This window comes from Pinus tabuliformis, chromosome J, assembly GCF_031772625.1.
Source record: "Pinus tabuliformis cultivar Carrire ecotype Pingquan chromosome J, CPIR1, whole genome shotgun sequence".
NCBI classification, from domain to species: Eukaryota; Viridiplantae; Streptophyta; class Pinopsida; order Pinales; family Pinaceae; genus Pinus; species Pinus tabuliformis.
This window is the reverse complement of record NC_142295.1, coordinates 819571574-819596399: the sequence shown is the minus strand read 5'-3', so window position 1 is coordinate 819596399 and position 24826 is coordinate 819571574. Positions and strand designations below refer to the sequence as shown.

At 39.3% G+C, this 24826-nt stretch overlaps 2 pseudogenes; both read right to left on the bottom strand.

Moving 5' to 3' along the window:
* Positions 1–19222: 19222 nt before the first annotated feature.
* Positions 19223–23285, bottom strand: LOC149229216 (proline--tRNA ligase, chloroplastic/mitochondrial pseudogene; annotated as a pseudogene).
* Positions 23286–23310: 25 nt separating this feature from the next.
* On the bottom strand, positions 23311–24412 carry LOC149229215 (proline--tRNA ligase, chloroplastic/mitochondrial pseudogene; annotated as a pseudogene).
* Positions 24413–24826: the final 414 nt, after the last annotated feature.

The following is a 24826-nucleotide window of genomic DNA, read 5'->3' as shown; positions in this document are numbered from 1 at the left end:
TGTATCTTATTTTAATTTCTTCGATGTTAAGAGACCTCTCAAAATTTGATTTTGAGTTGTCACATTTTCATCTTTGAAGAACTTATCAATAATCATCTTAACATGATAGCATATAACATCATCAACTTTTTTATCTCTATATGTGCTAGTGTCAACATTTTGTAACATCTCATCAACTATATTCATTTCAACAATATATATGAGAATTTGATGTAAATTATTATAAACATACATTAGATAATTAAATTAAAAAATAGAGAAAGAAATTGAAACTAGTAAATATGTATAATTTCAATAATACATGACATATATACACATACAGGTTATCGCTCTGATAATCCTTTTGAAGTAAGAAGAAAGAAAAACCAAAGGTAACCACAAACCACTTTTGGAGATCAAGACCTAGCCTTCCCAATGTTTAGAGAGGGCTCTCTCTTCAAGATTTAACTTTGTTTTAGTTAAGATGATTTCAGGCTAGTTATGATTGTTCTAGGTGTTTTTGATTTGTATTTGAGATTGGGTGGCAGGATCACTTAAACAGATGGATATAATGATGTCTTTTAGACCATTGGGCTATGGAGTCAAACAATAAGGAAGCAAAACTGGATTAACTCACAAAAGGGAATGTTCAAAGGGTAAGATAGCAGAGTGTTTTTCAGATCTTTGAGACAGAGGGTTGAAAGGGTCTCACTTGGGGTGAGAGAGCAATAAAGGGTTCTCAGAATGGATAATTAATGAGGAATGAAGGGGTAATCAGGATCAAATGGCAATTAAGAATCCTTTAACCTGGATATTCAAGAAATAAATCTAAACCAAGGAACAATTAAGAATTACTTAACATAGATATCAACATAAAACATTTAAATGTATAACTGTTAAGACAGAGTGTAATTAAACAAATTATGAAGTATTGTTCCAGTTATAACATTTAGATTTAGAAACACATTAAATATTACGAATAACTTAAGAAAAATAAAAGTAGCACATGAGAATACTTCTCTGACGTTCACTCAACACATGAATCCTTGGAAATATCTGATCTTTATTCATCAATCCAGCTTACTAGCTCAGCAAATGATACAATAATGCTCTGGGTCTTTTGATAGAAAATTCTATAGAAATGCCTAGTAAAATCCACCCCACATACTTCGAATTATGAAGTATTTATACAAAATTATTTTAAAAATATCCCAAACTGAATTGGGATTTATTTTAAGGAAAAAATATCTAATTCTAAAAGGATAATGCCACCTTTCTAACTGATTGCTTTCTAGCACTATTATATCTTATTTCTTTTTGATACCTTAGGTGATTAATCCTTTAGCTATCATCCGATACTATTTGACTTATCTTCTTTCACTTATACTCTTTGACTGGGACAACTACCCATTTAATTTCATCATTCTATTTTTACCAAATTGTGTTAATTATTGGACTTACTTTGAATTAAAGTAAGTTAGTTAGTTTCTCCCATCTCTCTTCAGTTGGTAACTGAATGTTTTTCAACTTTCTGAAGACCTCATCAGCCTCTGTGTGTTATACAGCAAATTGACCCCCTCATCGTCTCAGAGGGGAAAGACATGATAGCTGAAGCAAAGACCAAGATAGCATGCCTTTTTTCCACACTAACGCTGGCTATGCACTGACAACCTGCTTTATAAAGCTTCTCTGTAAGCCTAAGGGTGCGTTAGTGACCCTACTAACTCTAGTTACTAGTTCAAGAACAACGTTAGTGGATCCTAATGAAGTTCTAAGGGTCAAAGGAGTGAATTGACTCATAAATATCTAGATAATTGCTCCTAAATCTACTCAAGAAAAGCAAGGAAACATCTCAAATTCGACCTATTTGGGGGATTTCTAATCCTAATGAAGGAGGCAACTGGGAAAGAGCTGGAAATCATGGCAACTTCATTTCTTTTACCCTAAGGAACTCATGGAGGAACATTGCAACCCTAATGTTGGGTCCCTATAATACTAGTGATTACCCCATTACTATTGTAGTTATACCCCTTATTAATATTGTTTTGCCCCTATTGCCCCCATATTTTTATTACTGTGCCCCATAGAATCCCTCTATTGTTATTTTTGTGGCTTTATATTATTATTGTTAAGTCGGCTGGATTATATTGTGACTCCTTAGACTCCTATATATAGAAAGGAGGTTTTGTCATTTGAATCATCCAAGAATTGTTCATTTATGTAATGTAAAGGAGGCTGCCCCCTCTAAGAGGCTAAATTCTAAGGCGTTGATCTATCTTTTCTATCTTTTCTTGAAATGGTTTCATAACATTTGGTATCAGACATTTGGATTCTAGGGTTTCGCTGCTCCAAACCGGTCATCGTGGAATTTTCGCTATAAATTTTTTTTCTACGACGTTTCAGAAGTTTAAAAAAAAACACATTTGGGAAGAAACCGCGTTGAACCTCAGGTCCTAATTTCAGAGCTTTTCGTGCTATATTTGCGGAAATATGATCTGAGGAAGTTGGTATTTTTGCAGACTCCTGAATTACATTCCAAACAGGTGACCTGCGGAAAATCGTCATAACTTTCTCTCTGGGGATCGGATTGAAATTTTGTAAGAAGGTACAGAAAGAGTACGGACTATAGTTTCCTGTATACATTTTTTAGATCCAAAGGTCTAAACAGTGACGCGTGGCACGTCGTACAAGTTTGCTCTACTGAACTAGTCTATAATCAAGTCACTATAGGAGATTTCGCATAACTATTCCTTGGAGAATCCAATTTGGGTTAGACTTGTGGCATTGGAAAGAGGACACAAGGGGCTACTGCAGGTCACAAATTAAGTACTAGATGATTGGAAAGTACAGAGATACATCAGAGTCAATATCGAGCTCCTACAAAGTGAAAAATGGTGTGTAGATTTTCTTAAATTTTTTCTTAAGCTTGGTTTGAAAATTTATTTTGAAGGAATTCAAAGGGCATAATAGAGCATTATTATCGGTAACTGATGCCCCGAGGAAAGAAAATGTAAACACCTAGTAAGGAACCTGAAAGCTCTAGCATGACTGATGAAGAAGAAGAATAAGAAATGTTATATGATATATCCAAATTACAGGAACAAGTGCAACAAGTGTCACTTGCACAAAAAGCAACAAAATCTAACATGGATGGTTTAAGGAAAGATGTAGAAGATAAGATGGATGGTTTAAAGAAAGGTGTAGAAGCTAAGATGGATTGTTGTAGAAGCTAAAATTGATGGCATGGATGATAAGATGGAAGAATTGAAGATAAATATGAATAAGTTGCCACAAGAAATGGTCACTAAGGGTGAAAGGGTACTAAAGGAAACTCATGATGAGAACAAAAGAAATGTTAATCATGATTCCATAGACTCTAATGTTGGATCGAAGACTCACCATATTCCAAAAATCGATATGAGGAAGTATGATGGCAAGAATCCTGCCACATGGATATTACAAATGGAGCAATTCTTTGATCTCAATAATGTGCAAAACACACAAAAGGTATGTATGGAAACTTTATATTTGGAACCAAATGATTTTGTATGGTATCAATGGCTTTGCTCTTGTAAACAATTTATCACTTGGGAAATTTTTATGGAAGAATTGATAGCACATTATGAGGATACAAGAAACAACACTTTTTTTAGCCAATTGATAAGTCTCAAACAAAAGGGTTCAATAATGGAGCACATTGAGGAGTTCCAAAAATTGAACATAAGGGTAAAAGATATTCCAGAGGAGCATAGGATTGATGTGTTCATAGGCTCTTTAAAGGATAATATCCAACATGATGTTCGCCTTTGGGAACCTGATTCATTAGAGAAGGCATTCAGGTTCGCAAGAAAAATGGAAAGCAAAATTATGCCAACCAGGAAGCATACCACTCACAACTATAAAGACGGAAGTGTTGTTGCCCCTAGTCTTCCACAACTTATAAGGTTGACACCACAAAAATTGGAAGAAAAAAGAGCAAAAGGGCTTTGTTACAGTTGTGATAGCAAATACACTAAAGGTCATAAGTGTGCTGAGAAGAAATTATTCTACATAGATTGTGAAGAGGAAGAAGAAAAGGATGAAGAAAGGTCAAAAGAAGAGGATATACTCCAGGAACAAAGCCTAGATGAAGAAAAAATAAATCTGACCATATGTTGTAATGCATTGGTAGGAATTACCACTCCACAAACCATCAAGATAGAAGGACAAATCAAGAAGAAAAAGGTAATAGTGTTGATTGATTCAGGAAGCACCCACAATTTTATTCATTGTAAGGTAGCAAAAGAATTGAATTGCTTCCTATATCCAGCACCAGAGTGTCAAGTGATGATTGCAAATGGAGGAACAATAAATTGCTCTGGAAAGTGCCATAATATCAAGCTATCCATGGGAGAATATGTATTGACTAGCCCAATGCTTTCCATTCCAATGGGAGGTGCTGATGTTGTACTAGGAGTCCAATGGCTACAATCCTTGGGTACAATAGCTTTTAATTTTCAAGAACTTTTCATCAAATTTTCTATGGAAGGAAAGGAAGTTGAATTAAAGGGTATTGCAGGGAAACCAGGAAAGATAATCAGCTTTAATGGTATGACAAAGCTTCTAAAAAAGGAGCAAAGAGGTGTAATTGCACAATTATGTTCGCTAGATGTTTCCACATCGGAATCATCTATTTCTCGAGATCTCAAAAATGTCCTGGAAAATTATTCCAAGGTATTTGAGACTCCCAAAGGTCTCCCACCTATGCGTGATCATGATCATGCTATTCATCTGATTCCAGGAAGTGTTCCTCAAAACATCAGGCCGTACAGATATCCCTATGTCCAAAAGAGTGAAATTGAACGTATGGTTGCAGAAATGCTAGAGGCTGGTATAATTCAACCAAGTCAAAGTTCTTTCTCTGCTCCAGTAGTATTGGTGCACAAGAAGGATGGATCATGGCGCATGTGTCCGGATTATAGGGAGCTCAACAAGCTCACTATTAAAGATAAGTTCCCCATTCCTGTCATTGATGAATTACTGGATGAATTGCATGGATCAATTTACTTCACCAAGTTGGATCTTCGTTCAGGATATCATCAAATCAGAATGAAGATTGAAGACATTCCGAAAACAGCATTTAGAACTCATGAGGGTCATTATGAATTTTTGGTCATGCCTTTTGGCCTTACCAATGCACCTTCAACATTTCAAGGTTTGATGAATTCAATTTTCAAACCATTCCTTAGAAAATTTGTGTTAGTATTTTTTGATGATATACTAATCTACAGCAAGTCTTGGAAGGATCATGTTGAACATGTTGACAGGGTGCTACAACTATTGAAGGAGAAACAATTATATGCAAAAAGATCCAAATGTTTCTTTGGAGTCCAGGAGGTGGAATATTTGGGTCATATTGTATCTCATGAAGGAGTTAAGGTAGACCCTAGCAAAATTAAAGCCATTAAGGAATGGAAAATCCCCACATCCATAAAGCATCTGCGAGGATTTCTCAGGTTGACAGGGTATTATCGCAAGTTTGTTAAGAATTATGGGAGAATAGCAGCATCTCTAACAACATTATTGAAGAAAGATGCATTTTCATGGACTCTGGAAGCAACAAAGGCCTTTGAACATCTTAAAGAGGCAATGTGCCAAGCACTGGTCTTAGCTACACCGAACTTCACAAAAACCTTTATTGTGGAATGTGATGCTTCAGGAAATGGAATTGGTGTTGTTGTAATGCAAGATGAAAGACCCATTGCTTTTGAAAGTCATCCAATCAAGGGAAATTTTTTAAGCAAAGCTATTTATGAGAAGGAAATGTTGGCAATACTCCATGCACTTAAGAAATGGCGACCCAACCTAATGGGAAGACACTTCAAGGTAAAAACGGATCATGATAGCCTTAAATACTTTTTAGAACAAAGATTATCCTCTGAAGAGCAACAAAAGTGGGTCACAAAGATGTTGGGTTATGACTTTGAAATCATCTACAAAAAAAGGAAGCAAAATGTGGTGGCAGATGCACTCTCAAGAAAGGATGAGGATGTGGAAGCATTGTTGTGCACCATTTCTATTATCCAACCAGATTGGATAAACGAAGCAAGGGAGGAATGGAAGAATGACGAAGAAGTGTGGGCACTTATTCGAAAGCTACAACAAGATTCTAGTACGTCTGATACATTTAGCTGGAAAAATGATTCGTTATGGTACAATGATCGCTTATACCTCTGTAAGAATTCCCAGCTAAAACAAAAGATTCTTATGGAATTGCACACTTCTCCCTTAGGAGGGCACTCAGGATTTTTAAAAACTTACCACAGGGTTAAGAAGGAATTTTTTTGGGATGGCCTTAAATCAGATATTCAAAAGTTTGTGGCGGAATGTTTGGTTTGCCAACAAAATAAAGTTGAAACAATTAAGACATCGGGTCTATTACAACCTTTATCCATTCCAAGCCAACATTGGGAGGAGGTTTCAATGGATTTTATCACAGGTTTACCCAAGTCTAAGGGAAAGAGTGTCATCATGGTGGTATTTGACAGACTTACCAAGTATGCACACTTTTGTGCATTATCACATCCATTTAAAGCCAATACAGTTTCTACTGCATTTATGGAAATAATTCAAAAGCTACATGGAAACCCAAAGATTATTGTAAGTGACAGAGATCCCATTTTCACTGGAAATTTTTGGACAGAATTATTTTCTTCTCTTGTACTCAGTTAGCTCATAGCTCATCTTATCATCCTCAATCTGATGGGAAAACTGAGATAGTAAACAAATGTTTAGAAGGATATCTTCGTTGCTTTGTATCTGATAAACAGACACAATGGGTCAAATGGTTGCCTCTAGCTGAATGGTGGTATAACACTTCCTTCCATACAACAACAAAAATGACCCCATTTATGGCACTTTATGGGTATCAACCACCATCCATCACATCATATTTAAGAGAAAATTCTAAGGTTCAGGCAGTGGAACATCACATCGAACATCAACAACAAGTCCTCCAACTCTTAAAGGATAACCTCGTGTTGGCACAGAATAGAATGAAACAACAGGCAGATCAACATCGCAGTGAAAGAAGTTTTGATGTAGGTGATTGGGTATGCCTATGGCTACAACCATATAAGCAAATGTCCCTCAAGCAAGCTAAGAAGGATAATAAATTATCACCAAAGTATTATGGTCCGTACAAGGTGTTGCAAAAGATTGGTACTATGGCATACAAATTGGAGCTTCTTGCAGCTTCTCGATTGCACCTAGTTTTCCATGTTTCATGTTTAAAGAAGGTTATAGGCGAAAAGCTCCCAGTTCAAACAATATTGCCAGAACTTGATGAGGAAGGAAAAATTATATTGGAATCGGAAGCAGTCACAGAAACAAGAACTCGACAACTACGAAATCGATCAATTTCAGAGTATCTTATCAAGTGGAAGAACTTATCTGCTGAAGATTCCACATGGGAGGATGAGAATTTTATGCAGAAGTATCCAGAACTACTCAAGCGTTGAGGACAACACTTTTTTGAAGGAGAGGGGCATGTTGGGTCCCTATAATACTAGTGATTACCCCATTACTATTGTAGTTATACCCCTTATTAATATTGTTGTGCCCCTATTGCCTCCATATTGTTGTTACTGTGCCCCATAGAATCCCTCTATTGTTATTTTTGTGGCTTTATATTATTATTATTAAGTCGGCTGGATTATATTGTGACTCCTTAGGCACCTATATATAGAAAGGAGGTTTTGTCATTTGAATCATCCAAGAATTGTTCATTTATGTAATGTAAAGGAGGTTTCCCCCTCGAAGAGGCTGAATTCTAAGGCGTTGATCTATCTTTTCTATCTTTTCTTGAGATGGTTTCATAACACCTAACCCAATTACTACATAAGAAAAGCTAGGGCTATGGTGATAGAGGTCAAATCATTTGAAAGGATAGCATACCTGATTGTTGAGCATTGTCTCAAATTAGAAGAAGTTGTTAAGAAGGGAGAGAGAGAGAAGCTGGAGGGGTAAGGAAAGGCTTATGCAACAGATGGCTGTAATCACACTTCCAACATTAATATAGAGTTGTAGTTGTACTCCGACTCCATGGTGTTGGTACTATAATTCATTAACTTGTTTGTCCAATACCTTTTAGCATGAGTAGCTTAGTTATATCTAAATAGATTTTCTTTTATGTATTCATGTATTAGTTATCAAGGTTGTACGTTGTGACTATGCTTGTCTCTTCTATGTGCAGGACTTGATCTGGAGCCGGCTCAGGGGACTTCCACCTAGCTACATTGTGCTCTCTAGCAAATCTACACGGAGACTTGAGGTAATCTATTTGTCCTACTTTGATAGTTAGTTATTGTTTATGAACATGCATGTAACTTTGTGATGGTTTTAAATAATCTTACAGTCTTCCAAAGCTCCCGGGAAGGCCTTTGAGGGTATCTCCATTCTCCATGCACCATGCATTTTATCCTATAGCATAATTGGTGACTCCACTGGGGAGTATACATCTAGTTCCCAGTTTACCTATACATCTCTCAGTTTCCTCCTCCTTCTAAGACCTCCCTATACTTTCTCATTCCCTTTCTGTCCAACTAAAGCCTTGCTACATTCTGCCTTCACATATTCAGCCTTGAATCTGATCAAAAAGGTCCTATTTTGAGTTGTTTTCCCACACTAACGTAGGTCAGCAGACTACATAGTGCTTTATAAAGCTCTTTGTCTGCATACACAGAGCTTTAGTGGACACAATAACTCTTTGTGGCCACTTCTACAGAGTGTTAGTCCCTTAAAAACTTGATATATAGTTGTGTCTCCAAACTCGAGGGGATAGGAAGCCTACTCATGGACTAAAAGAGGGTCTGCAACTGCATTTTGTTAGCAAGATAAGTGCCCTGAAATAATGTTTTTATTTATTTTTATTTTTTTAGGAAATAAGTTTTTTCTTCTTTCTTGAAAACATTTTTTATGAAAGAGAGATCCACATTTTTTATTCGTTCTTTTGTTTAGCTGGTTAAAAGCTGCTTTATTTTGGTTTCAAGTACTTGTTAGGAAAGCATTGGAAAAATTTTTGTTGGTTATGCATGCTTTATAATGATTCAGATGCATGGAACAAATATGAATATGTGAAAGACTCTCACCTGTTGAATACAACTTGGTTTCATTGAATTGAATATTTTTTAAGGCATTGTCTTGTGCATGATTTTTGAGTCAGAGTCCCATCACATTTCATACGTCAACTCCCCTATCGAAGATAATAAAAAAGTACACATAATATACCTAAAATCAATTAGTAACTCTTCATTGAGAAAAAAAACATTAGTTCAGGCTAGGATCTTGGGATAGGTAGTGTGAGTAAACTACCCAAGATGAAAAACAAAAAATAGTGTCATTAAAAGAGCGAAAATTCCTTTTGCAATCATACTACCAGGACCACTCCAGTCAAAGCAGAGCTAAATATGAGACAACATTGGACTGTAAGTGAAGGTAGCCTCCCTTCGCTTGCAAATCCTTTGGGTATTCTATGTATTGGGGATCCCTTCGAGGATTTCAGAGCTAAGTCGGGAATTGAGGTATCTCGCCCACACAAAATACTGTCTACGACTATGTCCCCCCAGTAGTGTCTGTGATCTGAGGTATCCTTAGTGGCCAAGCTTTTAGGGACTTACACAAGGTGACTAGGGCGAGCTGCCCTGGTACCTGACATAGGCTGACCTTCTCTGCCTTTAGTTTTTCGGAGGGTGCTCGTCTTCACGAGAGTACTTGGCCCCTCAATCTGAGGTTCGGGAGAAGCTCTAGAGTAACCGTAACTATACATTTGGCCAGCCCTCTATGTTATTCATTGTCATACTGGGTTTCATCTCCTGTGATCGATGCTTATCAGACAAGGTCATTTCCCTTTGTTTGCTGATTGATCAACTTAGTGTATTTTTTATATTTTTTAGGTACCCATGTGCTATCACTAAGACTTTAACAAATATCATGATAAAATTTATTGATAAAAATTAATGGTCACCATGGCTACATCCGACCCTCATCATCAATCTAGATGATTGTTAGGACTTCCTCCACTCATTGTGGAAGATCCGTCGATCTCCAATGAACCAAATTCCCCATCTTTGGGGAATCAATCTCCAAGATCTCACACAGAATCTGTTTGGGCAACTGATGATTCAAGTTTTCCAGAGGATTTCTTTACCCAAGGATTTCTTCCTCCCTTTAACCATCTGCTCATGAATCCATTGGACCCACTCTTGGTTCTCGTGGCACCTGTACTCCCTGTCTCTTTAGTTGGAAAATTTCCATCCATCCCATTGATGACTAACGGGTCATGGACCTTTTTGGATACTTTAGGTCCTCCACCACTTCCCCAGTTGACCGTCACCACCACACCATTGATGGCAAACCCCACTATCCCATTTGTCCCAGGTACAACCGCTCAGATGACACCCTCCATGAGTGGAACCTAGTCGATGCCAGGTTCCACCCCTTTAGTCTCAAACTTTATACCTTCGACAAGTGCTACATACAATGCTTCTTATAACGCCCAATATAGCAATATTAGTGTGGTTCCTGTCCACCAACAATATGATGGGCAACCATTGTATAGTTCAATCCCCCAGATTCAAATATCTAGGGGCATTCCCAGTATGCACATACCAGTCGAGAACATAACAGTTCCCCCTCTATTCTCAGGCATGCATGGTCAGTGATTGATTGACATGAGAGTTCCTTATGTCAATTAAGGAGATATGGTTAGTTCTGTGGCGAGCGGGAATCCTCAAGGAGGTCCCAACTAATCCATGGGGGCACCCTACTCACAAATTCAAAGGAGTCAAGGGGGCACTACTTATCCTGGGGGAAATTCTATACCCCAACATCAAATTTTCCATGGAAATCCACACTACAATGCCATACCCCAAGGCAACTACTATACCACACAACCTATGTACAATATTGGGACTCAAATGATGGGAGGACCGCAAGGTTCCTCAAGTCATATGTCATTGCCTTGGTCTGAGTTGGGGGCACTGCACACTTTGCCTTTCTTGGCAATGTTGGACATCCCCAACTTGTACAAACTTACAAATGACCCCATCTACCACAACTTACTTTGGTCGTTGATCCCACATAAGATGCCAACAAACATCCCCAAGTTCGAAGGGAAACGAGGGGAGGATCTGGGCACTCATATCAGCATCTATCATCTTTGGTGTGTTTCCGACTCCATGGTGGATGATAGTGTCTAGTTATGTGTTTTTCCCTGCAACCACACTGGCAACGTAGCTAAGTGGTACATTGAGTTACCACGCGCATCAGTAAATACCTTCGACACTCTAGCAATGGAATTCTTAAAGCACTTCTAGCTCCCCATCCACTATGAGACTGGGACAGAACTCCTCACTTCATTATGTCAGGATATTGCCACACACATCTCTAATCATATACATGAATGGAGATGTAGGCGGAGGTTAGTCAAAGCTCCCCTCCCAAACTATCTCTTAGCGAACTAGTTCTGCAAGTCCCTACTCCCGCAAATCACTAGAGATGTCACTTTAGGTGGTGTGGTCATAGAAGACCAATCCATACGTCGTGCCTATCACTTAGATCTGATATATTCATAGTCTGCCACTCTTTACGACGTAATCCCCATTACCCCTAGTAACTCCAATGTCTCCACTACTTAGCACCCTGGAGCTCACGCCGATGGCACTGTCGGTGCAACCTTTGGGGCTATTGTAAAACAACTCAGCAGTCACATTACCCAGATGTCAGCAGACCCCTCTACCAAATTGACTGCTCTTCCTACCACTGTGATAAACTTTGTTCAGTCTATGCAAAAACCTGGTGGTAAGAACAAGAAGAATCAGAAAAATACCATTCCTTCTGATGAGCAGTCAACAAAGCAGCAAAACCCAAAATAGAAGGCCGCTGCACCTCCTGACAATGGAAAGGATAAACCCACCATATTCCCTTGCAAAATATGTGCTAAAGACCACATGACATATTTATGTCTACGTCTCCAAGAATGCATAGGTTTCATTGCTAAAAAGGATACTAGTAGGACCCCCGCTATCCTGAATAATCCTTTCCTCGCTCAGCAGCAGTAACACCCGATTGAAAACCAACCATTACCCCCACAAGGGGGCAATAGTGGTTCGCAACATCCTTTAGCTAGTGAAGGATCCTCTACCGTTTACACCTTTGAAATTGTAGATCTACAAACAAGAGCCAAATCCTATGGAGCTCCTATCGCTCATCCAGAGGAACCTTCCTCAAGCCAAAACCCACCGCTACCCAACGATTTTCATATCAAATGGCCGGTTTCTGACCTTGTAATTCCCCCCCCCCCCCCCCAAAGGGGCACTTCAATGCATAATGCCTACATCTACACATGTCACCCAAAACTACAACATTGTAGAAGACTTGGAGCAAGCACTGTCGGCTATGTCGATGCTCAAAGTATTATAAACATGTCCAGCACCAAGGAAAGCTTTTCTTTCATCTATTGGTGGTATCGACCCACAGGATTCCATGCTTGCAACTTTTTACATGCAAAAGTGTAAACCTCCCCTTTCAAGTGCAAATCTTTTATAAAGGTAAGGGTATACACAGAACTGTCATCGACGAAGGTGCTTCTACCTGCATCATGTCGGCTTCATGTTGGCTCACTTTGGGTTCTCGAACCCTATCCCCATCGTCGAATTCCCTTAAAGCTTTCGACGACCACACTTTCATCCCAAAAGGTTACTAGCTAACTATCCCATCACCTTGAGTAGGAAAACAGTGATGGTGGATATTGAAGTCATGGATCATAAACTCAACTATAATCTATTTTTGGGCTGCACCTGGACTTGTTCCATGAATGCCATTGTGTCTTCGGTCTTCTCTATCATACTATTTCCCTTAGATGGAAAGATAGTCACAATGGACTAGCTATGCTTTTGCACCCCAGATTACTCTCCATTACCTAGCAGCTCTATACCCTTAGTAGGTGGTGTATCTGACTCTTATGTAAGTATCGGTATCAGTCTACTGAAGGCTTCTTCCCTCATGGGTTGCTTCCCTCTTCAGCCACCCAAGGTTTCACATACGGTCAATATGCTTTCATCTATTACTCATGAACAGACCAATCCATGGATCCTACCAGCTCCTTGAGACATTGACACCTATGGAGAATAAATGCCTCTGTCACCAGCTCAATTGGCCTACCAAGCCATTCAATCTGCATCCGAATCTCCAGTCACTTTGGTTACAGCCAATGGTACCACTACCCCTCCGATAATGGCTCCTTCTTTCGATCCACTCAATCAAGTCCTACCTATGAACGAAGCTATTAGAGGAATCATGAGTTTAGAAGAGCGACCTTGGGAGGACTCACACAATCGTGTTTCGATATCTGATTCGGACATGATGCCTCTTCAAATCCTATCACCTAACGCACATGAAATCATTTCCTCACCATATACGACTATCCAAACTTTGGACTCGAAAGGAAACATGGGAAATATTTCAAAGACATTGCTCATCAATATTTCTGTCACAACAGGAATCATGGAAAATATACAGACTAGAGCCAATTGCAATCCTGAGGAAATTGCGATATTCACCAACCCTTTTAAGGAATTCGATGATGTTTTTCCTTGGTCTTATGAGGAAATGCATGGCATATACCCTTCTATTGTCAAGCATGAGATCAATAAATATCGAGCATTCTTTTTAGGGTATTTTTCTTGCTTGTTAATCTGAAAAATCCTCTAGTCTCCTTCTTCGAGCTCATTAAACTACCACGAAGAAGATCAAGCATTCTTTTTAGGGTATTTTTCTTGCTCGTTAATCTAAAAAATCCTTGAGTCTCCTTCTTTAGGCTCGTTAAACTACCATGAAGAAAATCGAGTGATCTTTTTATGGTACTTTTCTTGCTCGTTAATATGAAAATCCTCGAGTCTCCTTCTTTGGGCTCGTTAAACTACTACAAAGAAGATATGAGCATGTTGTTTTTTGGGACTTTTTCTTGCTCTTTAACTGAAGGATCCCTGAGTTTGTCATCGTTGGGCTCATTAAATACATACGATGATGGTCTGAGCAACTCTTTTTCACTCTTTTTCTAGCTCATTAAACTGAAAAAGATCATTAGAGCATTCCTTTTAAGTGATTTTTTCTCGCTCATAAAACTGAAAAAATCCCGAGTTTTTTTTTTAGGCTCATTAAATATTTATAAAGATGGCCTGAGCATTCTTTTAGGTACTTTTCTCACTCGTTAAACTGAAAAATCTCGAGTTTTTGTCACCGGGCTCGTTAAAAATCTATGGAAGCAACAAGAGCACTTGCTTTTTTGGGACCATTTCTCGCTCTTAAATCGAAAAATACCTAAGTTCTTCCCCTTCTTTGGGCTCGTTAAATATACAAAGAAGGAATGATCAATTCTTTTACCTCTTTTTCCTTTCCAAATAAACTAAAAAGGATTCCTTGAGGTTTCTTCATTTGACTCATTAAAATTTGATGAAGGTATTGAGTTTGTCATCATGTGACTCATTAAAAATTCACGACGAAAAACGAGTTTAGTCCATCACCTCATACTTCTAACAAAATGAGGTTGACATCTATTGAACATAGGTTTCTCTTTATCCACTTTCAATAGATTAACTCACAGAAAAGTAACTGATCTGGGTAGACTTGATGAGCCCCAAAAATGAATAATTATATGGGCTCATTCAACCTCCTAATTCGACTTAATCCACCATTCTCATTAGTTTATTGCATGTTTTTTATTATATTTAAGCTAATAGATTGAATTGGGTTAGTCATTATGCCAACAAGTCTAATGTGTGCTTTGTGTAGTCTTTTTGGTCAATTTGGAGACAAAATCAAAGGTTTAAACGAGCACTTGGCAGCCAAATTCATGGAGAGGATTTTTAGGAAGGTGTCCCCTTCATTTATGGGCCCTTACCTCAAATTCTCCACCATCAGCTCGGAGTTCAAGGGCCACCAAATAAATTTACACAAGGGTAGCCAAGCAAGTCAAGTAGGACTGTTGTTAACTGCAAGTTTTGGGCAGCCGAGTCCCTAAAGTTTAGGAGGACTGTTGGGGTCCTCAATTTGTATAAATAAGAGGGCTTAGGGCCTCATTTCAGTTAGTCATTTCGTATTCATTTTGTAGTCATTTTGTAGTTCGATTTTTAGGCAGTAGATTAGCTTTGCTTTCAGCGCATTTTCAAGTTCTCCTTGTGGACAGTTTTTGGAATGTAACATTTCTTTTGATCAATAAAGATGAATCCATCTTTGCACCAGCTCTAAATCTCTCTTAGGAGGCTGTATCTCTTTGGGTTGGGCCCATCTCAAGCACCCAGTACCTCCTTTGTTTACTTTCATGTGTCTTTGCTGCATTCTTAGAATAAAATCTGCAATTTAGATTTAAATATTGTTTTGTTATTTAGGTTGTTTTTGATGAGTAAAATAGCTTTTCATGCTCAGATTTAGTTGATAGGTTGTTAACAAAAAAAGCTTCAAGAAAAGGGCCATCAAACATCTGTGGTTTTACCTCTCCCTTAATGGGATCAGGAGCTGTGACTAGGATGACTTTGCTGCCCACAAAAACACTGATTTTGCTTTACCATGCAATCACTAGTGTTTGATTTTCATGTGTAGAAGTTGGTTACAAGTTCAAACTTTTGTTTTCTTAGTTGCATGAGTTAAAATACATGGTTTCATTGCAGGTCACACTTCCGTTCATTCTCTTTACTGGTAGCTAGCATATTAGGTCAACGTAACTAGGTCTTTGAATTTACAAGTCTTTGTTGGTTCAAATTGGAAAAACGACTTGGAGAGCACCTCTACCACTCCTTCATCTGCTTATTCTCCATAAGCACCATCCACTACACTCTCTACTTAGAATCCTTACCTCACGTTTGCCACATTTTCTCACATAACCCTAGTTTTTGTACATCATTGTTTTAGCCTTCTTTGAGCCAACTTAGTTATCTATACCTTCTCACCACTCCATCCCCCAGTCCCCAGGCCACTTCAGACCCCTATCCTACCTCCATATCCATTCATGCATCTTCCCTCACTCACCCATCCTCCAAGTCCAATTTTTAAACATCCTGTAGAAATTTCTGAACATCCTGTAGAAATTCCTGAAACATCCTGTAGAACCCCTGCAGACTTCTTGTAGAAGCTCACGAATGAGGTTTCTTGATATCCAAACTCTGTGAAACTATCTGGAAGGGTGTTAGGGACCCCTTAGGCCCTATTTGAACCTTCCTGACCTCTTCCAAGAATTTCTTCTCGCCAATCCACCTCTGCACAGTCAAAAACAGTTAAATTGTATGCATGATAATTGTGACAACTTATTCAAAAATACAAAAAGATGTTTTCTTCAGATAGTGATAACTTAGACACATGCATTTTACATTCCTAGAAGTCAATGGCATCTCTTTCAGTAGCTTGCATCCTCTTTTTCGCATCAGTAGGGCTAGCTGGTAAAATTAGGGTTTGCTAGGGTTTGCATTTCCTTTCCGCTTTCTAGTTTCTTTCTGCAAGTAAATTAGCCCCTTTGAGTTAGCTTTCATTCATCAGTTAAAAAGCTTCTTCTAAGAGCTCATAGAAGTTGGCTTAAGCTCCTAGCAGACTTGTGCCAGCTAACCAAGTGACAGCTGCAGTAAGAGCTAGTACTTGTGCATACAGCACCGTCGCTTCCAAGTTTGTTACGAACTACCGGGTTGATAAAATTAAAGAAGGGAGTTCCATGAGTGCAGCATTATTGCTGCAATACTGGAGCCCACACTCTTTTTGGCGCCGTTGCCGGGGAAGCATCAGAGTATTGGTGATTGTTGCTTTTCTTCTATTTTCCACTACAACCTTCTGCTAAGTAGTTTATTTCATTTTATTTCCGCAAAAGTAGAGTAGACATTTCCCGCTTTCATAGATTAGCATTTCAATTCCGCAATTTCATTTCTGCAAGCGTAGATTAGCATTTCAATTCCGCAAGCGTAGACTAGCATTTCATTCCTGCAATTTCATTTGAGCAAAATAGATTAGTCATTTCCTACTTTCATTTCAATTCCGCATTTTCATTTCAGCAAGATAGTTAGTTGCAGTTCAATCTATTTTAGTTTTTGTGGGTACAAGCAGGAAAAAAAGAAAAAAAAAACCAAAAATATTTCCTTTCATGCCTTGTAGGAGTAGAGATAATTTAGAAAAATATTTGCACAACACCCCCCACTACTTCACACAGCCAACCTTCTCTCTTCTTCGATGGCTGTGATTAAGAAGAAGCCCTAGGTGGACATCAAGGCATCCTTAAAGAAGCTCTAGCGGAGAAGAAGAAGAAAACATTCCTCTGGAGTCAATGGCTACAAGCAGAAATGTTGGGAGCAGTACCTTATCCAAAAATGAATTTGCAAATCAGATCGAAGATTTCAAGAGTGATATGAGGCAGTTTCTTGCCATGCAACTGGATACCTTGCAGATCCAAAGGAAGCAAGAGGAAGCCAAAAGGGCTTTGGCCATCTTCTGTCCCAGGTGCACTAGAAAGCATCCTAGGAATGAATGTCCATTGCACTCCATAGAAGTGTGTTTTGTTTGTGAAAGAGACCATCCTATGAATCAGTGCCCTTCCTTGCCCGGAATCAAAGCTGCCTATCAAAGGGCTAAAGGAGCCACTGAACCACTCTATTATATGAACCAAAGGAGGACACATGGACCTAGATCTTACAATCAGGAACTGCAAGGGACATCCGAGACCTATTATGACCCCTATCAATCCACTTTCATGCCTTCTTGGGGTCCCCTTGCTCATCCTTCCTGGTTCACACCTCCTCCTTGTTCCTTCATAGATCCATATTATGCCCAACCAGCTGCTCATTCGTTTCACTCTTATGCTCAGCCATAGCCTCAGTGGAACGTGTTAGCGCTTGGAGTTTCACCTCAGGCTGAGAAAGGTAAACCTCAAGGCAACATCAAACCATTTAGCCTCGTACCTAGCCCTACGGGGCAGGAGAAGGCTCTCTCCGGTCAATCTCGGTAAATCTTCAATTGATGAGATGACCAAACGGGTAACACTGATATTAGGCTAGTAAACTGATCAGAAAGATTGATTTTGGGGTTTTTAATTAAATAACGGGGTTTTTCTGGGCTACATGGGCAAAATCATAGCTTGAAACAGAGAAATATAATGAACAACACAGGTTATCGACTGAGGCAAGGTAGGCAAGAAATTTAGCATCAAATCTAGATTTTAAATGGGATGGCAAGACTGGTGAGGAGCTGACAAGGGCATAGGAGATGAATCCTTGTCAAACAGAGGAAAACATTAAACATGAACAAACTTATAGGCAGAGCATGGAAGGCATGAATTCTTACCTAAACACTTCATTTGTTCAGTTAGAAATGATCATGTAGTGAAATGAAACATAACAGATTACATATGAAACAAGGGAAAACTTATGCTAAATTATCATACCACAGGAATCTCAGAAGTCAGAGCTGTGTAATTTCATTAAATTCTCTGCCAAAAACTGTACATGGTAAGCTCTGTTCTCCACCAGCTCTCAGCACTCAAAACTCTCCCTTCTAACTCTCTCCCAAAAGAATTTTTTTTAATACATTAAATAAAAATCTATTAAGGGAAAAACGAATCGGTCCAACAGCAAAGGTGTTGTTTCAACTGCAATTACAAAAATAGGAAAGAGCGCTTTCTTCTATTCCAAAACAGAACCGTGTCCCTAAAAATCCTCTGATCATTGGCTAATTAAAAGATAAATACTGGAGCACAGATCTCCACAGGATCAGAACTGAAGACATTAGTAAAGGATCGGTTGCTATATTTGGACCCATTACTTCAGTGACAAGCTGTCCATTGCTTGTATTGATGAAATCAATTGGATGTAGAGTGATGCCATTGAAATTATCATTTATGTAACAACCAATGACTGCAAGGCACTCGGACGGAGCCTTTGGATCCCATTCGGCACGAAAGCAGGTCAAGTGACCATTAAAATCATGGCTATCGACGATCTCATGGCTTGTACAGCGCAAATCACCAAAGATAGAATTCTATACACATATCCGGTTAGCTTGGTGGATAGTTATGATTTTACTGCCAGTTGTTGGCGAAAAATAAGCAGAGTATCCATATGAGGTGAATATCTGGGCCGGAATCGGAAATACCATATTCCAATTAAGAACATATACAGGAAAACTGTGGGCAGTATAAGCTCCGGATACCATACCGGAATGAGGAATAGCACATGCGCTAATACGGTCTGCATAGGATTCTTCCAGTCATTAAACAAGCTTTATTTCCAGGTGGCTGATCAAAGGGGAAACATCGTATTGTTGCACTTGTCTCTTCTTTCACCTTTGACTCTTCAAAATCCCTTGCTGCCCAAGGACCTCTTGCCCATTTTCCATCAGAAATCGCTGCTTTAAGTTCCTCATAAGATTCTACATTTACAATGTTGCTCTCTCGGAAGGCTGTAGCTCTTGCCAAGAGAGCCGATTGCACTTTTTCCAGTTTGTCTCTTATATATACTACTAAAAAATGATGGATCCATCGATATTCCAAATTCTTTCCCATCTTTTCCAGGCATATCCCGCCTTGAAACTACAACACTCTTATTTAAGACATCACGAGGACTAACTTCAATCCTTAATGGAACACCCTTCATTTCCCAGAAATTGAATTTCCACCCTGCAGTCTTCAGATCTGACTCATCCATTTTGACCCTGATGCCGGCAGCCTTAAGTATCTTCTCTAGGTTAGATGCTACCTCCAAGATCACACCTTTCTCATTGGCCTTCTTCCATATTGGAATAATAATTACCTATATTGGAGCCATCCTTGGTGGAAGCATCAAGCCTGTATCATCGCCATGAGTCAGAATAATGCCACCCACCATGCGTGTGCTTACTGCCCAAGAAGTTTGCCATACATATTGTCACTATCCATTTTCATCAGTGAACTGAGTACCAAATACACGAGAAATTTTTTTCCCAAGATTGTGACTAGTTCCAGCTTGCAAAGCCTTGCAATCACCCATCATTGCTTCTATGGTATAGGTGCGAAGAGCACCAGCAAATGTCTCTGCTCTCGATTTGCGTCCAACTATAACAGGCATAGCTGCTTGTTCACAAGCAAATTTATGGTATACCTCAATCATCTGCAAAGCCTCTTTCTCTGCCTCTTCCTCTGTGGCATGAGCTGTATGACCTTCTTGCCATAAGAATTCAAGTGTTCGCACAAATGTTTTTGTACGCATTTCCCATCTCGTAACATTTGCCCACTGATTAATCATAAGTGGAAGATCACGATAGCTATGAACCCATTGAGTAAACATGTGATTTACAATGGTTTCACTTGTTCTCCACAATTGTAGGACCACGAATCAACCAAAAATATAGAAGCATTCCTGTGTCATTTTGAAGGAAATATGGTGCATATCGCCTTACATGTGCATTCCCAAGAGGACTATGCTCTTCAACCTGATGATTTCCAAGACAGTCATCTGATCTAAATCCATCCAACATATCCTTGATCATCTCATTGCCTCGAACAGCAGCCTGCATTAGTGCTTCCATAAGGTTTAATTTGAGCTGGGATAATGAGTCAATATGAACATTTGTCATGGGTGATGTGCTCAACAGGCCATTGCATCCAAAATTTCTAATAAGATGACAGTGCAAGCTCCAAGGCTGCAAGAAAGGTTCCCATGTAACCTTGTGAATGTTGTGATAATTCATTTGCACCTCCAATGAGATGGAAGATTCCAGAGTTCCATTTCTCCAATTTGCACGAAAATGTATAGGCCGTATGTAAACACCGTTGAAAGGGTACCTTGTAGACAATCTGTGCTATTTGAATTATTTAACCATAGTTGCCCATTTTTATCACCTTCAAAAGTTTTAGTCTCATCTAGAGACTTAGAACATCATGACAAATTACATAATCTAAAGCAACACATTTAATGATTTCTTCTTCAAAACAGGGTTTTGAAGAAGAATCAATCTCTGACATGAGACGGAGTCTAACATCGGCTCCACTTGGGATGGCAGCTGCCGCTCCGTGGAGGTGCCAAGAACCGCAGAACTTTGCGAGAGCAGACAGTGCCTCCACCCATTGGGCAATGGAGTCATCATCGACACAACTCTTGACTTAATTTCAAACTGAAACTGAACTCAAACAATCTTCAAGCAAACTAAAACAAGATGCTGCCCTTATGGCTGCTTATTTATTTACAAAGCTACCCTACCTTGTTGTACAAACAATAGATGAGGTAATGCTAAAATGCCAGATTAACCATTCAAGTAAACCTGAGAATGATGTCGTTCGAGAATGCTTCCACGAGGTCACCGATGTAATTGCTGGCAGCCTTTCATACATGCACTGAGCCTGGTTACGTACAAGACAGTCTGATCTATCAATTAGACTGAAAAATGTGTCCATGTATGTTGTCACTGGATCGCGGAAGCCGGACTCTGTTGGCTGCCCCAATTCTGCAATACATACTTCCAGCTGCACATTGTCAATGTAAACATCTATAGGCAAGTCTGTGATATCTTGTTTCGAATGAGGAAGGATTTCCAAGAACTTTTTAGGGTCTTGGAAATCATATGACTGAATTTGCTCATCTAGTTCTTGAATCTCCTTTTCGATTCTTTCAACAATTAACTCATACACTTTATTTTTGAGGACCTTAACAGATTTCAAGCATTGAAGCAAGGCGCTGAAAACATTTTCATCAAATTCATTATCTGCTAACAGCTTTCTTATTTCTTCTACAGCTTCACACAGGGTAGGGTTTGCCACATACCCTTCCATTGCATGAATGGATCAGCAAGCGTTGGAATGTCTGGATCGAGTTGGAGTCGCCAAGTGAATGGTTCAGCCTACATATGTGTCTAACTGCTGTCCACCATCAACATCAGATCTGCACCTTGATTGCATGTACTGGGACAAGAAAATTGAATGTTCTCCCCAGTATGGTCGCCAGTATGTTAGCGCTTGAAGTTTCACCTCAGGCTGAGAAAGGTAAACCTCAAGGCAACATCAAACCATTTAGCCTCGTAGCTAGCCCTACGGGGCAGGAGAAGGCTCTCTCCGGTCAATCTCGGTAAATCTTCAATTGATGAGATGACCAAACGGGTAACACTGATATTAGGCTAGTAAACTGATCAGAAAGATTGATTTTGGGGTTTTTAATTAAATAACGGGGTTTTTCTGGGCTGCATGGGCAAAATCACAGCTTGAAACAGAGAAATATAATGAACAACACAGGTTATCGACTGAGGCAAGGTAGGCAAGAAATTTACCATCAAATCTAGATTTTAAATGGGATGGCAAGGCTGGTGAGGAGCTGACAAGGGCATAGGAGATGAATCCTTGTCAAACAGAGGAAAACATTAAACATGAACAAACTTATAGGCAGAGCATGGCAGGCATGAATTCTTACCTAAACACTTCATTTGTTCAGTTAGAAATGATCACGTAGTGAAATGAAACATAACAGATTGCATATGAAACAAGGGAAAACTTATGCTAAATTATCATACCATAGGAATCTCAGAAGTCAGAGCTGTGTAATTTCATTAAATTCTCTGCCAAAAACTGTACATGGTAAGCTATGTTCTCCACCAGCTCTCAGCACTCAGAACTCTCCCTTCTAACTCTCTCCCAAAAGAAATTTTTTTAATACATTAAATAAAAATCTGCTAAGGGAAAAACGAATCGGTCCAACAGCAAAGGTGCTGTTTCAACTGCAATTACAAAAATAGGAAAGAGCGTTTTCTTCTATTCTAAAACAGAACCGTGTCCCTAAAAATCCTCTGATCATTGGCTAATTAAAAGATAAATACTGGAGCGCAGATCTCCACAGGATCAGAACTGAAGACATTAGTAAAGGATCGGTTGCTATATTTGGACCCATTACTTCAGTGACAAGCTGTCCATTGCTTGTATTGATGAAATCAATTGGATGCAGAGCGATGCCATTGAAATTATCATTTATGTAACAACCAATGACTGCAAGGCACTCGGACGGAGCCTTTGGATCCCATTCGGCATGAAAGCAGGTCAAGTGACCATTAAAATCATGGCTATCGACGATCTCATGGCTTGTACAGTGCAAATCACCAAAGATAGAATTCTATACACATATCCGGTTAGCTTGGCGGATAGTTATGATTTTACTGCCAGTTGTTGGCGAAAAATAAGCAGAGTATCCAGATGAGGTGAATATGTGGGCCGGAATCGGAAATACCATATTCCAATTAAGAACATATACAGGAAAACTGTGGGCAGTATAAGCTTCGGATACCATACCGGAATGAGGAATAGCACATGCGCTAATACGGTCTGCATAGGATTCTTCCAGTCATTAAACAAGCTTTATTTCCAGGTGGCTGATCAAAGTGGAAACATCGTATTGTTGCACCTGTCTCTTCTTTCACCTTTGACTCTTCAAAATCACTTGCTGCCCAAGGACCTCTTGCCCATTTACCATCAGAAATCGCTTCTTTAAGTTCCTCATAAGATTCTACATTTACAATGTTGCTGTCTCGGAAGGCTGTAGCTCTTGCCAAGAGAGCCGATTGCACTTTTTCCAGTTTGTCTCTTATATATACTACTAAAAATGATGGATCCATCGATATTCCAAATTCTTTCCCATCTTTTCCAGGCATATCCCGCCTTGAAACTACAACACTCTTATTTAAGACATCACGAGGACTAACTTCAATCCTTAATGGAACACCCTTCATTTCCCAGAAATTGAATTTCCACCCTGCAGTCTTCAGATCTGACTCATCCATTTTGACCTTGATGCCGGTAGCCTTAAGTATCTTCTCTAGGTTAGATGCTACCTCCAAGATCACACCTTTCTCATCAGCCTTCTTCCATATTGGAATAATAATTACCTGTATTGGAGCCATCCTTGGTGGAAGCATCAAGCCTGTATCATCGCCATGAGTCAGAATAATGCCACCCACCATGCGTGTGCTTACTGCCCAAGAAGTTTGCCATACATATTGTCGCTGTCCATTTTCATCAGTGAACTGAGTACCAAATACACGAGAAAAATTTTGCCCAAGATTGTGACTAGTTCCAGCTTGCAAAGCCTTGCAATCACCCATCATTGCTTCTATGGCATAGGTGCGAAGAGCACCAGCAAATGTCTCTGCTCTCGATTTGCGGCCAACTATAACAGGCATAGCTGCTTGTTCACAAGCAAATTTATGGTATACCTCAATCATCTGCAAAGCCTCTTTCTCTGCCTCTTCCTCTGTGGCATGAGCTGTATGACCTTCTTGCCATAAGAATTCAAGTGTTCGCACAAATGGTTTTGTACGCATTTCCCATCTCGTAACATTTGCCCACTGATTAATCATAAGTGGAAGATCACGATAGCTATGAACCCATTGAGTAAACATGTGATTTACAATGGTTTCACTTGTTCTCCACAATTGTAGGACCACGAATCAACCAAAAATATAGAAGCATTCCTGTGTCATTTTGAAGGAAATATGGTGCATATCGCCTTACATGTGCATTCCCAAGAGGACTATGCTTTTCAACCTGATGATTTCCAAGACAGTCATCTGATCTAAATCCATCCAACATATCCTTGATCATCTCATTGCCTCGAACAACAGCCTGCATTAGTGCTTCCATAAGGTTTAAGTTGAGCTGGGATAATGAGTCAATATGAACATTTGTCATGGGTGATGTGCTCAACAGGCCATTGCATCCAAAATTTCTAATAAGATGACACTGCAAGCTCCAAGGCTCCAAGAAAGGTTCCCATGTAACCTTGTGAATGTTGTGATAATTCATTTGCACCTCCAATGAGATGGAAGATTCCAG